Source organism: Nomascus leucogenys, chromosome 11, assembly GCF_006542625.1.
Source record: "Nomascus leucogenys isolate Asia chromosome 11, Asia_NLE_v1, whole genome shotgun sequence".
In the NCBI taxonomy this organism is placed as follows: domain Eukaryota; kingdom Metazoa; phylum Chordata; class Mammalia; order Primates; family Hylobatidae; genus Nomascus; species Nomascus leucogenys.
In genome coordinates, this window is record NC_044391.1 from 60,379,236 (window position 1) to 60,391,901 (window position 12,666).

Below are 12,666 nucleotides of genomic sequence, written 5' to 3' on the forward strand. Positions count from 1 at the left end.
TACTTTCACTTAGAAATTTGATTTTAATGGACACAAATATTTTTAGTTAAAAATATGAGTCCTAAGTAATACTTCTCAAAAAAAATTCAAAAAGTAAAATGTATTATTTAATTAAAATAGTGTAAGTAATTATTTTATAACATGAACATCTACCTTTCATTTATTTAAGTTTATTTTTTATTTTCTGGAGAGAAGTCTTGCTCTTTCACGCAGGCTGGAGTGCAGTGGCACAATTATCTTAGCTTGCTGCAACCTCCGCCTCCTGAGTTCAAGTGATTCTCGTACCTTAGCACCCAAGTAGCTGGGATTACAGGCGAGTGCCACCACAGCCAATTGGCTAATTTTTGAATTTTTAGTAGAGATGGGGTTTCACCTTGTTGGCCAGGCTGGTCTCAATCTTCTGGCCTCAAGTGATCTGTCCACCTTAGCCTCCCACAGTCATTTATTTAGTTTTAAAATTATTTTGGACAGAGGTATTTTGCACATTTTATAATTTCCGTGAATTACTGTTTTCTTTTTCTGCAAAAATAGTGATTTCTTTTTCACATTTGTGGTAGTTGAATAGAATCCCACTTTCATTTTCTAGATGTCTATATATACAGTACAGTAGTGCCACCTTATCCACAGGGGATATGTTCCAAAACCCCCAGTGGAATCCTGAAATTGCAGACAGTGCCAAACCCTATATATGCTATGTTTTTTTGTATGCATACATACCTATGGTAAAGTTTAATTTATGTTAGGGATAGTAATAGATTAACAACAATAACTAATAATAGAATAGAACAATTATAACGATATACTGTTAAAAGTTATAAGAATGTGGTCTCTTGGTCTCAAAGTATCTTACTATATATACTGTACTTACCTATTTTTGGACTGCGGTTGACTGTGGGTTATAGACTGACCGTGGAAAGCGGAAACTGCAGAAAGTGAAACTGTGGGTAATAGGGAATTCTGTGAACCCTAGTTTGTTGTTTTAAAATCTATTAAGCTTGTAAAACCAGTTTGACCCACTCCTGGTGATGTGATGAGAAACCTTGACTCTGTCATACTATCCTAGTTTCCTTATTTTAGTAAATGGCATCACTATTCACTGAGTTGCTAAAGCCAAAATAAAAATTGTCCTTGATTCCTTCCTTTCCTTCAACTCTCGATATCCATTTCACCAAAAAGTGTTGTAAATTCTGTATTTTAATAAACTTTAAAATTATCTACTTACATTTCTGTTTCTATGGGTTCCATCCCAGTCTATGACATCATTCTTTCTTGCCTGGAGAGTTGTAATGCCACATGACAGTTCTTTTTTGTTCTGAGATTCATTTTTTAAAAACAGTTTTATGAAATGACATAAAATAAACTTATTTAACTATGATAATATATGCACTTTGATAAATTTTGACAATGTCAAAGATAATGACACATGAACACATTTATTATCCCCAGTAGTTTATTTGGGTACCTTGGTAATCCCTTCTCCCTATTGCTTCACATCCCTTACGTGTATCCCAAAGCAACCACTGATCTGCTTTGTGTTGCTGTGTATTAGCCCATATTTTCTATAATTTTAAATAAGACATCATATAGTATGTTCTTTTTTATTGTTTGACCTCTTTCACTCAGTGTAATTATTCTGAAATTCATCTATGTTGGTTGTTGCCCGTATCTATAGTTCATTCCTTTTTATTGCAGGGTAGTATTTCGTTGTATGAACATAGCACAACGATTCATTTACCTGTTCATGGGCATTGGGTGTTTCCACCGAGTTTTTGGCTATTGCAGATATGCCTGCTGTGACAGTTCATGTATAAGTCTTTGTTTTGACATATACTTCATTTCTCCTGGGTGCAAGTGGAATGACTGGATCATGTGTTAGGTGTATGTTTAAGTTTAAAAAAAACTACTGAACTATTTTCCAGTGGTATTTGTATCATTTTATATTCCCATTAACAATATATGGCATCCTTGTCAACACTTGGTACAGTCAGTCTTTTAAAATTTAACCCATTCTAGTCAGTGTGTAGCAGTATCTCATGTTTTTAGTTTGCATTTCCCTAATGACTAATGATTTTGGCATCTTTTCATGTGGATATTAGCCATTTGTGACTCTTTGGTGAAATGTTTACCCTTTTCATTTTATTACTGGTACCTTTTTGAAGTGCAAAAGGTTTAATTTGATGAAGTCTGACTTATTAATTTTTTCATTTATTGTGCTTATGGTGTCAAAACCAAGAAATCTTTGCCTAACCCAAGGTCATGAAGATTTTCTTTTGTTTTATACTTTTAGATCTTACATGTAGGTCTATGATTCATTTTGAGTTAATTTTTATGTGTTGGGTGTGGTAAGGGTCTGAATCCATTATTTACATTTGTGGAAAAGAATATTTTTTCCTTGCTTAATTGCTTTGGCACCTTTGTCAGAAATCAATTGACTGTAAATATAAGGATTTTTTTCTGGAATCTCAATTCTGTTCTGTTGATTATGTTAGTACCAAACTGTCTTGGTTACTGTAGCTTTATTGTTAGTTTTGAAATCAAAGAAGCATATTAGTCCAACATTTGTTTTTTCAAAAATGTTTTGGCTTTTCTTAATCCTTTGCATTTCCGTATAAATTTTAGGATCTGACGGTCAGTTTCTGCAACAAAACCAAAAACCAGAAACCAAACCTATTTGGATTTTAAGAGATTATGTTGAATTTATAGATTAATTTTGATAGAATTGCCATCTTAACAATAGCGACTTTGCCAGTCCACAAGCATAAAATGTTTTTCCTCTTTCATCTTCTTTAATTTCTTCGATAATGTATTATGGTTTTCAGGATATAAGCCTTGTTTCCTTCTTCCTAGTATTTTATTCTTTTTATGCTTTTGTAAATGGAATTACTTTCCCAATTTCATTTTTGGATTATTCATTGGTAGTGTATAGAAATACAATTAATTTTTGTATATGAATCTTACATCTTTTGACTTGGACAAATTTATTATTCTAGTAATAGTTGAGTAGGGGTTTTTTTAAATCATGGTGGAATATATTGTCCATAAGTAAGTATATTTTTACCTCTCTCTTTTCAAACTGGATGCCTTCTTCTTCTTCTTCTTTTTTCTTTTTTTTGCATTGTGAATGTGATCTTAGCCAAAAGGCCAGGGAGCAATTTTTACTTCCCTTTCTTGCTTAACTTTGCTAACTAGAGCCTCCAATACAATGCTGAATAGCAGTGGCAAGAGCGGATGTGCTTATTGTTCTCAGTATTAGGGGAAAAACATTCAGTCTTTTCACCAGTAAGTATGATGTTAGCTACAGGTGTTTTTGTAAGTGTTCTTTATCAGGTTGTGAAAGTTCTCTTCTGTTTCTAGAGCATTGAGAGTTTTTATCATGAATTTTGTCAAGTGCTCCTTCCATGTCTCTTGAAATTATGATGTTTTTTTTTTTTTTTTTCCTTTAACCTGTTAATATATAACAATTTATTTTCAGGTGTCAAACCACCTTGTATTGATGGGATAAAAACTGCTTGGTGTAGGCCGGGCGTGGTGGCTCTCGCCTGTAATCCCAGCACTTTGGGAGGCCAAGGTGGGCAGATCACGAGGTCAGGAGATCGAGATCATCCTGACTAACACAGTGAAACCCCGTTTCTACTAAAAATACAAAAAAATTAGCCTGGTGTGGTGGCAGGCGCCTGTAGTCCAAGCTACTCGGGAGGCTGAGCAGAAGAATGGTGTGAACCTGGCAGGCGGAGCTTGCAGTGAGCCGAGATCGTGCCAGTGCACTCCAGCCTGGGAGACAAAGTGAGACTCCATCTTAAAACAAACAAACAAAAAAAATCCTGCTTGGTGTATAATCCTCTCCATATGTTGTTGGATTTGGTTTGCTAATATTTTATTGATGGTTTTTGTGTCTGTATTTATGAAGAATATTTGTCTGAATTTTTTATTTCTTTGTGATTGTTTGGCTTTGGTATCAGGGTAATATTGGCCTCATAGAAAAAGTTGAAAGTGTTTCCTCCTGTTTTATGTAAGAATTTGTAGAGGGTTGGTATTATTTCTTTTCTAGGTTTTTCTTAGAATTCACCAGTGAAGGCCTCTGCACATGGACTTTTTTTTTAGTGAGAACACTTAATTACTAATTCATTTTCTTTACTTGTTATGGTCTGTTCAGATTGTCTAGTTTGTGCTTGAGTCAATTGTGGTAATTTGTGTTTTACTAGGAATTTGTCCATTTCATCTAAGTTGCGTGATTTGTTGGCATGAAGTTATTTATAGTATGCCCTTGAAATCCTTTTAGTTTCTGTAAGATTGGTGGTTATATCACTTCTTTAATTCTAGATAAGCATTCTCTTTTTTTCATGTTTAGTGTAGCTGAAGATTTTTCAATTTTGTAGGTCTTTTTAAACAACTGAGTTTTGGTTTAATCAATTTTCTCAATTGTTTTTCTGTTTTCCATTTTTTAAGTTCTACACTAATGTTTATAATTTTATTTTTCTGCTTGCCTTGGATTTAGGTTGCCCTTCTTTTTCTAGTTTCTTAAAGTGGTAGTTTAACCTACTGATTTTATATCTTTCTCTCATAGTACTGCTTAGATGTCAACTAATGATTGGTCAGAAGTTGTGTTTAAACAGCTAGACCTCATAAGGCTTCCTCTTGCATGCAACACCTCACATTCAGCCAAGGATGAGTAGATACCTGAGGCCCTCTCTGGTCTCTCCTGAATGTACACACAGCCTTACACATATTTGCATCCTCCTAGATGACCTCCGGTCTGGGAGTTTATCAAAGCTCATTATGACTATTTGTTTTCCTGATTTCTCTATGAAATTTCTTAATGGTTTTTGCTTGGTCTCAAATATTACAGTCTCAGGGAGCTGCAGTGTTGGACTTCCCTGATGGTTTGCCACTGAAAGTATGATTGTTTTTGATGCCCTTCCATTATGGGGCTCTCCAACCTTGGTAGATCTAGGGGTGGAGGGAAGGGACAGCTCTGGGCTATAACTCTATGGACACCTACTATTTCTACTAAAGCTCAGTAGTTTTCTTGAAGTACTGCTTCTCAGTTTTTCATGTGCCTTTGGTTGCTTCACACATTCTGAAATGGTTGTTTTTGCACATTTTGTCTGGTTTTAACATTGCATTTGGGGGGAGAGTATTTGCCAAATTGCTCACTCTATCATCCCAGAAGGTCCTGCCCCACATCAGGTTTTTTTTTTCTTCTTTTTCTAATGTTAAACCAACCTTGTATCCCTGGGATAAATCCCACCTGTCAAAATATATTATTCTTGTTATGTATTCTTGGCTTTGATTTGGTAAAATTTTGTTAGGAAATCTTGCATCAGTCTTCATGAGGAATATTATTTTGTAGGTTTCTTTTCTTGTAATATCTTAGTCTGGTTTTGACCAGCATAATGCCAGTGTCATAGAATAAGCTTGGAAGTATTCCATCGTGTTTAATTTTCTGGAAGAGTTTGTATAGAAAGCATATACAGTTATGTGCTGCATAACAATGTTTCAGTCAACAATGGATGGCATATATGATGGTGGTCCCATAAGATTATAATGGAGCTGAAAAATTCTTACCATCTAGTGACATCGTAGCTATCGTAATATAGTAGCACAGCTCATTCCTCATGTGTTTGTGTGATGCTGGTATTAACAAACCTGCCAGTCATATAAAAGCATAGCATATACAATTATGTGTAATACATAATAATTGATAATGATAAATGACTTGTTAATGGTTTATGTATTTATTGTACTATTTATTGTTATTTTAGAGTGTGCTCTTTCTACTTATTAGAAAAAAAGTTAATTGTAAAACAGGCTCAGGCAGGGCCTTTAGGAGGTATTCCAGAAGAAGGTATTGTTATCATAAGAAATGACAGTTCCCTGTGAATCACTGCCCCTGAAGACCTTCCAGTGGGACAAGATGGGGAAGTGAAAGACAGTGAGATTGATGATCCTGACCCTGTGTGGACCTAGGCTAATGTATGTTTATATCCTAGTTTTTAACAAAAAAGGTTAAAAGTAAGGAAAACATTTTAAAAAATTTAAAAATAGAAAAAAGCTTATAGAATAAGGTTGTAAAGAAAAATTTTTTTACAGCTGTACAAAGTGTTTGTTTTAAGCTATTACAATAGAGTCAAAAAGTTTAAAAAATTAAAACATTTTTAAAGCTACAGTAAGATAAGGTTAATTTATTGATGAAAGAAATTTTTAAAAATAAATTTAGTGAAGTGTAAGTGTAGAGTGTTTATAAAGTCTACAGTAGTGTATGGTAATGTTCTAGGCCTTCACATTCACTCCCCACTCACTCACTGACTTACCCAAAACAACTTTCATCCTGCAAGCTCCATTCATGGTACGTGTCCTTTGCAGATGTGCCTTTAAAAAAATTTTTATGCTGTATTTTTTTCCTATACCTTTTCTATGTTTAGATACACAAATAACATTGTGTTACACTTGCCTACAATATTGTGCTATAGGCAATTGTACTGTAGGCAATACTGTACAGGTTTGTAGCCTAGGAGCAATAGGCCATACTATATAGCCTTGGTGTGTAGTAGGCTGTCCCATCTAGGTTTGTGTAAGTACACCCTGTGATGTTCCCACAATGACAAAATTGCCTAATGACACATTTATCAAAATGTATTCTTGTTGTAAAGTGATACATGATTGTAATTTCTAACTTAAATCATAAAGTTAATCAGTGAAGACATGTGAGTACTGGTGTTCTCTTTTCTGGGAAGGATTTTTATTACAGTTTTAAGTTTCTACTGAACACAGGGCCAGTCAATCAGATTATTTGTTCTTGAGTGAGCTTTGGTAGTTTGTGTCTTACAAAGAATGTATTTATTTTGTCTACCTTGTAGAATTTATTGACGTAAGGTTATTCATAACATTCTCTTATTATTTGTTTGAAATCTTTACCATCTGTAGCACTGTCTTCTCTCTCATTAATGAGATTATTTTTCTCTATTCTCTATTTTTTCTGACTATTCTGATTGCAGCAATATCAATTTTATTTATGTTCTTACAGAATTACCCTTTAGTTTCACAAGTCTTTTATTTTTCTATTTTTAAAAATTACATTGAATTCTGCTCTTCTATTATTTTCTTTTGTCTGCTTATTTTGCATTTAATTTCCTCTGCGTTTTCTAGTTTTTTTCAGTTAAGAGGTAAGGTCATTGGTTTGAAACCATTCTTCTTTACTAATATAGGCATTTTAGGGCTATAAATTCCCTACTAACTGCTGTTTTTGCTGTATCTTACAAATTTTGAAATATTATGTTTTCATTTTTATTCAGATCAAAATACTTTTTTTTTTTTTTTGAGACAGTGTCTCGCTCTGTTGCGCAGACTGGAGTGCAGTGGTGTGATGTTGGCTCACTGTGACCTGTGCCTCCTGGGTTCAAGTGATTCTCCTGCCTCAGCCTCTTAAGTAGCTGGGATTACAGGTGCCTGCCACCATGCCTGGCTAAGTTTTAAAAATATTTTTAGTAGAGTTGGGGGTTCACCATGTTGGCCAGACTGGTCTCGAACTCCTGACCTCAAGTGATCCACCTGCCTCGGCCTCCCAAAGTGCTGGGATTATAGGCTTGAGACACCATGCCCAGCCTAGATCAAAATACATTCTAATCTTTCTTTGGATTTCTGTTTCAACCCATGCGTTATTTAGAAATTTCGTATTTGGTTCCCAGAAACTAAGACTTTCCCATTATCTTTCTGAATTAATTCCTTTGTGGACAAGGAACATACTTTGTATGATTTGATCCTCCCAAATTTATTGAGACTGGTACTGTGGCTAAGAATATGGTTTACATTTAATATGACAATGTATAGGTTTGGGTTTAAGTCTGTCCTCTTGCTATTTGTATTTTATCTGTCCCTTTGCCTCTTTTTCTACTGTAAGTATTTTTATGACTTCTTTTCATCTCTTTGTTTATTAGCTATAATTCTGTTTTATTATTGATTGCTTTAGACTTTATCAGATATATATTAATGTATCACAGATTGTCTTCAAGTTATAGTATCAAGTATAGTATAAGAATCTTACAGTAGTATACTTTTTATTTCTTCTCTCCTTTGGCCTTTGTGTTATATTCACACATTTATTTATGTGTATGTTATAAACCCAATAATGCATTGTTGTTTTGTTTTAAAGAAAGCTAAATAAGAAAATATATTTCTTATATTTAAGCACATAGCTATTATTTTTAGTGGTCTTCATTATTTTGTGTAGGTCTAGATTTCCATCTGGTGTCATTTTCTGTTTGAAAGACTTAACATTTCTTATATTGCAGATCTGCTGGTGATTAATGCTCTAACCTTTGTATATTTGCAAATTTCTGTTCTTGAAAGATGTCTTTTGACTTGGTGTAGTTTCCAACTAGAAGTTTTCTGTCATTATCTTAATATCTGTATATATAATATAGTTTTTGTCTTTGTGATTTTTCTGTCATGATTTTTTAAACATTGATTTCTATTCTTTGATTAAAATATTAATTTTCTTTCTATTTCTTGTGTTTGGGTTTTGTTGATCTTGGATTTGTGGACTTATTATTTTTATCAAAATTTTTTAGCCATTATTTCTTCAAATATTTTTTCAGACTCCTTTCCTTTTCCTTGGGGGACTCAAATTGGTAAATTAGTCTACTTGAAATCTCAGTTGACTGGTGCTCTGTTTTTTCCAGTCTTTTTTCTCTCATTGTTTTATTTTCTGTAGATTATATTATTATATCTTCAAAGTCCGTAATTGTATCCTTCCATGTGGTCTTATCTGCTGGTAATCCTATCCAGTGTAATTTTCATTTCTAGAACTTTGATTTACCTTTTCTTTTTTATCTTCCATGTATCTATTAAGCATGTTCAGTATTTCCTCTGTCTTCTTGAATACAGGAAATATACTTATGATAACTGTTTTAATGTCCTTGTCTATGAATTCCATTATTTTTGTCATTTCTTGATCTGTTTTTAATAATTGATTTTGCTTCTTATTATAGATTTTCTCTTTTTTGCATTCCTGGTAATTTTGTTGGATTCTATACATTGTGGATTTTTATCTTTATGGCTGCTGGACATTTTTATTTTCCTGCACATCATCCTGTAAATCGTTCAGGTACTTGAAAACACTATGATCTTATGGAGGCTTGCTTTTAACTTTTGTCAAGCAGGACCAATAAGCCTTGAGTTTGTAGTTAATTTTGCTCCACTGCTGAGGCAATACCCTTCTGAATACCTTCTTGATCCCCCTTGAATTATGAAATTTTCCACTCTAGAGGGTGGAAACAAAATTTTCCTAGCCCTAGTGAGCTCCTGAGATTGTTCTATTTTTCTTACCTTGGGTGGTTCTTTTCACAGCCCTCGGCAATTACTTCACATGCATGTGCCGGTTAGTATTTAGTTGAACACTTGAGAACACTCTGGATCTCTGGAGGTCTTACTCTCTGAAACACTCTCCTTTATGGTACTCTAACTTGTGAACTCTATCCTCTGCAATCTCCCTGGATCCCCAGCTGTTTCCTCAACAAAGGGAGTCTCAGTTGGGCTCTGATTGGGTTCCCTTTCCTTGTTCTGTGGCTTGAATGTTCTCTCCAGACAATAACCTAGGAACAATCATAGAGTTCTCCTCATTTGTTTTCTCTCTCTCAGGGATCATTATCTTGCTCACCTGGTCTCCTCTGACTGAAAACTGTTGTCTCATATATTTTGTTCTTTTTTAAATTTTTTTATTGATACATATTATTTAATATTGTACATATTAATGGGGTACATGTGGTATGTTGTTGCATGCATGGAATGTGTAATAATCAAGTCGGTGTATTTAGGATATCCATCACCACAACCATTGATCATTTCTATGTGTTGAGAACATTTTAAGTCCTCACCTCTAGCTATTTTGAAATGTACAACACATTTTTGTTAACTACAGCACCCTACTCTACTATCAAATATTAGAACTTATTCATTCTATCTATTATATGTTTGTATCCATTAAACTTCCCTTCGTACCCCCTCCCTTCCCTCCGCACACATATCTACATCCTTCCCAGCCTCTGGTAACTATCATTCCACTCTACCCCCCCCAGAGATGAACTTTTTTAGCTCCCACATGTGAGTGAGTACATGTGCTATTTGTCTTTCTGTGTCTGGCTTATTTCACTTCCAGTTCCACCCATGTTGTGCAAATGACACGATTTCATTCTTTTTTAATGGATGGATAGTATTCTGTTTTGTAAATTTACCATTTTGTTATCCGTTCATCTACTGAAGTATGCTTAGGTTGATTCCATATCTTTGCTATTGTGAATAGTGCTGTAATAAACATGGGGGTGCATATATTGTTTTGATAGGCTGTTTTCCTTTTCTTTGGATAAATAGCCAGTAATGAGGTTGCTGGATCATACTGCCATTCTACTTCTAGTTTTTTGAGATGTCTCCACATTCTTTTCCATAATGACAGTACTAATTTACATTCTCACCAACAGTGTATGAGAGTTCTCTTTTCTCCATGTCCTTGCCAACATTTGTCATTTTTTTGTTTTTTGATAATAGCCATTCTAACTGAAATAAGATGATACCTTATCATGATTTTGATTTGCATTTCCCTAATGACTATTGATGTTGAGCATTTTTTAAATATACCTTTTGGGGCATTTGTATGTCTTCTTTTGAGAAGTGTCTATATCCTTTGCCCACTTTTTAACGGGATTGTTTGTTTTTTTCCTATTGAGTCATTTGAGTTTCTTGTATATTCTGGATATTAGTCCTTTGTCAGATTAATAATTTGCAAATATTTTCTTTCATTCAACAGGTTGTCTCTTCACTCTGATGATTGTTTCCTTTACTGTGAAGAAGCTTTTTAGTTTAATATAGTCCCACTTATCTATTTTTTTCTTCTTGTCTCTGCTTTTGAAGTCTAAGTCATAAAATCTTCACCTAGACCAATGTCCTGGAGTGTTTCTTCTGTATCTTCTTCTAATAGTTTTATTGTTTCAAGCTATACATTTAAGTCTTTAATATTTTGAGTTGATTTTTGTATATGGTGAGAAGTGGTGGTCTAGTTTAATTCTTCCACATATGGATTTCTAGTTCCAGCACCATTTATTGAAGGTGTCCTTTCCCCAAGATATGTTTGTGACACCTTTGTCAACAATCAGTTGGCTGTAAATATATGGGTTTATTTCTGGGTTCTCATTCTGTTCCATTGGTCCATGTGCCTGTTTTTGTATCAATATCATGCTGTTTGGTTACTATAGCCTTGTAATATATTTTGAAGTTGGGTAGTGTGATGCCTCCACCTTTGTTCTTTTTGCTCAGGATTGCTTTGGCTACTTTGGCTGTTTATTGGGTTCCATACAAATTTTAGGATTGTTTTTCGATGTCTGTGAAAAATTTATTGACAGGGATTACATTGACTCTGTAGATTGCTTTGGGTAGTATGATTATTTTAACAATACTCATTATTCCAATCCAGGAGCATTGGATGTCTTTCCATTTGTATCTTCATCAGTTTCTTTTACCAAAGATTTGTAGTTTCCTTTGTAGAGGCCTTTCACCTCCTTAGTTAAATTTATTCCTAGGTATTTTATTTTTATATGTTGTAGGTATATAATGGGATTGCTTTCTTGATTTGTTTTTCAGATAGTTCATTATTGATGTATACAAATTCTACTGATGTTTGTTTGTTGACTTTCTGTTCTGCAACTTTACTGAATTTATCAAATCTAAGAGCTTTTTTTTGGTGGAGTGTAGGTTTTTCTAAATATAAGATCATGTCATCTGCAAAGAGGGACAGTTTGACTTTCCCTTTTCCAGTTTGGATGCCTTTTGTTTCTTTCTCTTGCCTCATTGCTCTGGCTAGGACCTCCAATGCCATGTTGAATAGGAGTGGTGAAAGAGCATCCTTGTCTTGTTCTAGTTCTTAGAAGAAAGGCTTTCAGGTTTTTCCCATTCAGTATGATAGCTGTGGGCTTGTCATAGATGACCTTTATTATATTCACATATGTTTCTTCTATGCTTAGTTTGTTGAATGTTTTTATCATGAATGGGTGTCAAATTTTATTGCATGCTTTTCCTGAATTAATTGGTAGGATAATATGGTTTTTGTCCTTCATTCTGTTGATGTTTTATATCACATTGATTGATTTGCATATGTTGAACCATCCTTATATCCCTAGGATAATCCACTTGATTATCATGTATTATCTTTTTTTAAGTACTTTTGGATTTGGTTTGCTAGTGTATTGTTGAGGATTTTTGTGTCTATTCATCAGGAATATTGGCCTATGATTTTCTTTCTGTTGTTGTATCCTTGCCTGGTTTTGATATCAGAGTAACGCTGGCTTCATATAATGAGTTAGGAAGATTTCCTCCTCTTCAATATTTTGTCTAGATAATCTGTCTTATGCTGAAAGTGTGGCATTGAAGTCTCCAACTCTTACTGTATTGGTATCTCTCTCTATTTAGATCTAATAGTATTTGCTTTATGAATCTTGATGCTCTAGTGTTGGGTGCATATATATATATATTTAGAAATGTTATATCCTGCTGAATTGATCCTTTTACCATTATATAATGACCTTTGGTTTCTTTGAAGTGTTTTTGACTTAAAGCCTGCTCACTTTTGGTTTCCTTTTGTGTGGAATATCTTTTTCCATCCCTTTACTTTCAGTCTATATA

General features: G+C 34.0%; 1 protein-coding gene across 1 annotated transcript in view; it reads left to right on the forward strand.

The window, feature by feature from the left end:
* Positions 1-12,666, forward strand: part of C11H12orf40 (chromosome 11 C12orf40 homolog) — a 90,754-nt gene that overhangs the window by 28,786 nt on the left and 49,302 nt on the right. The gene's annotated exons all lie outside the window — the stretch shown is intronic.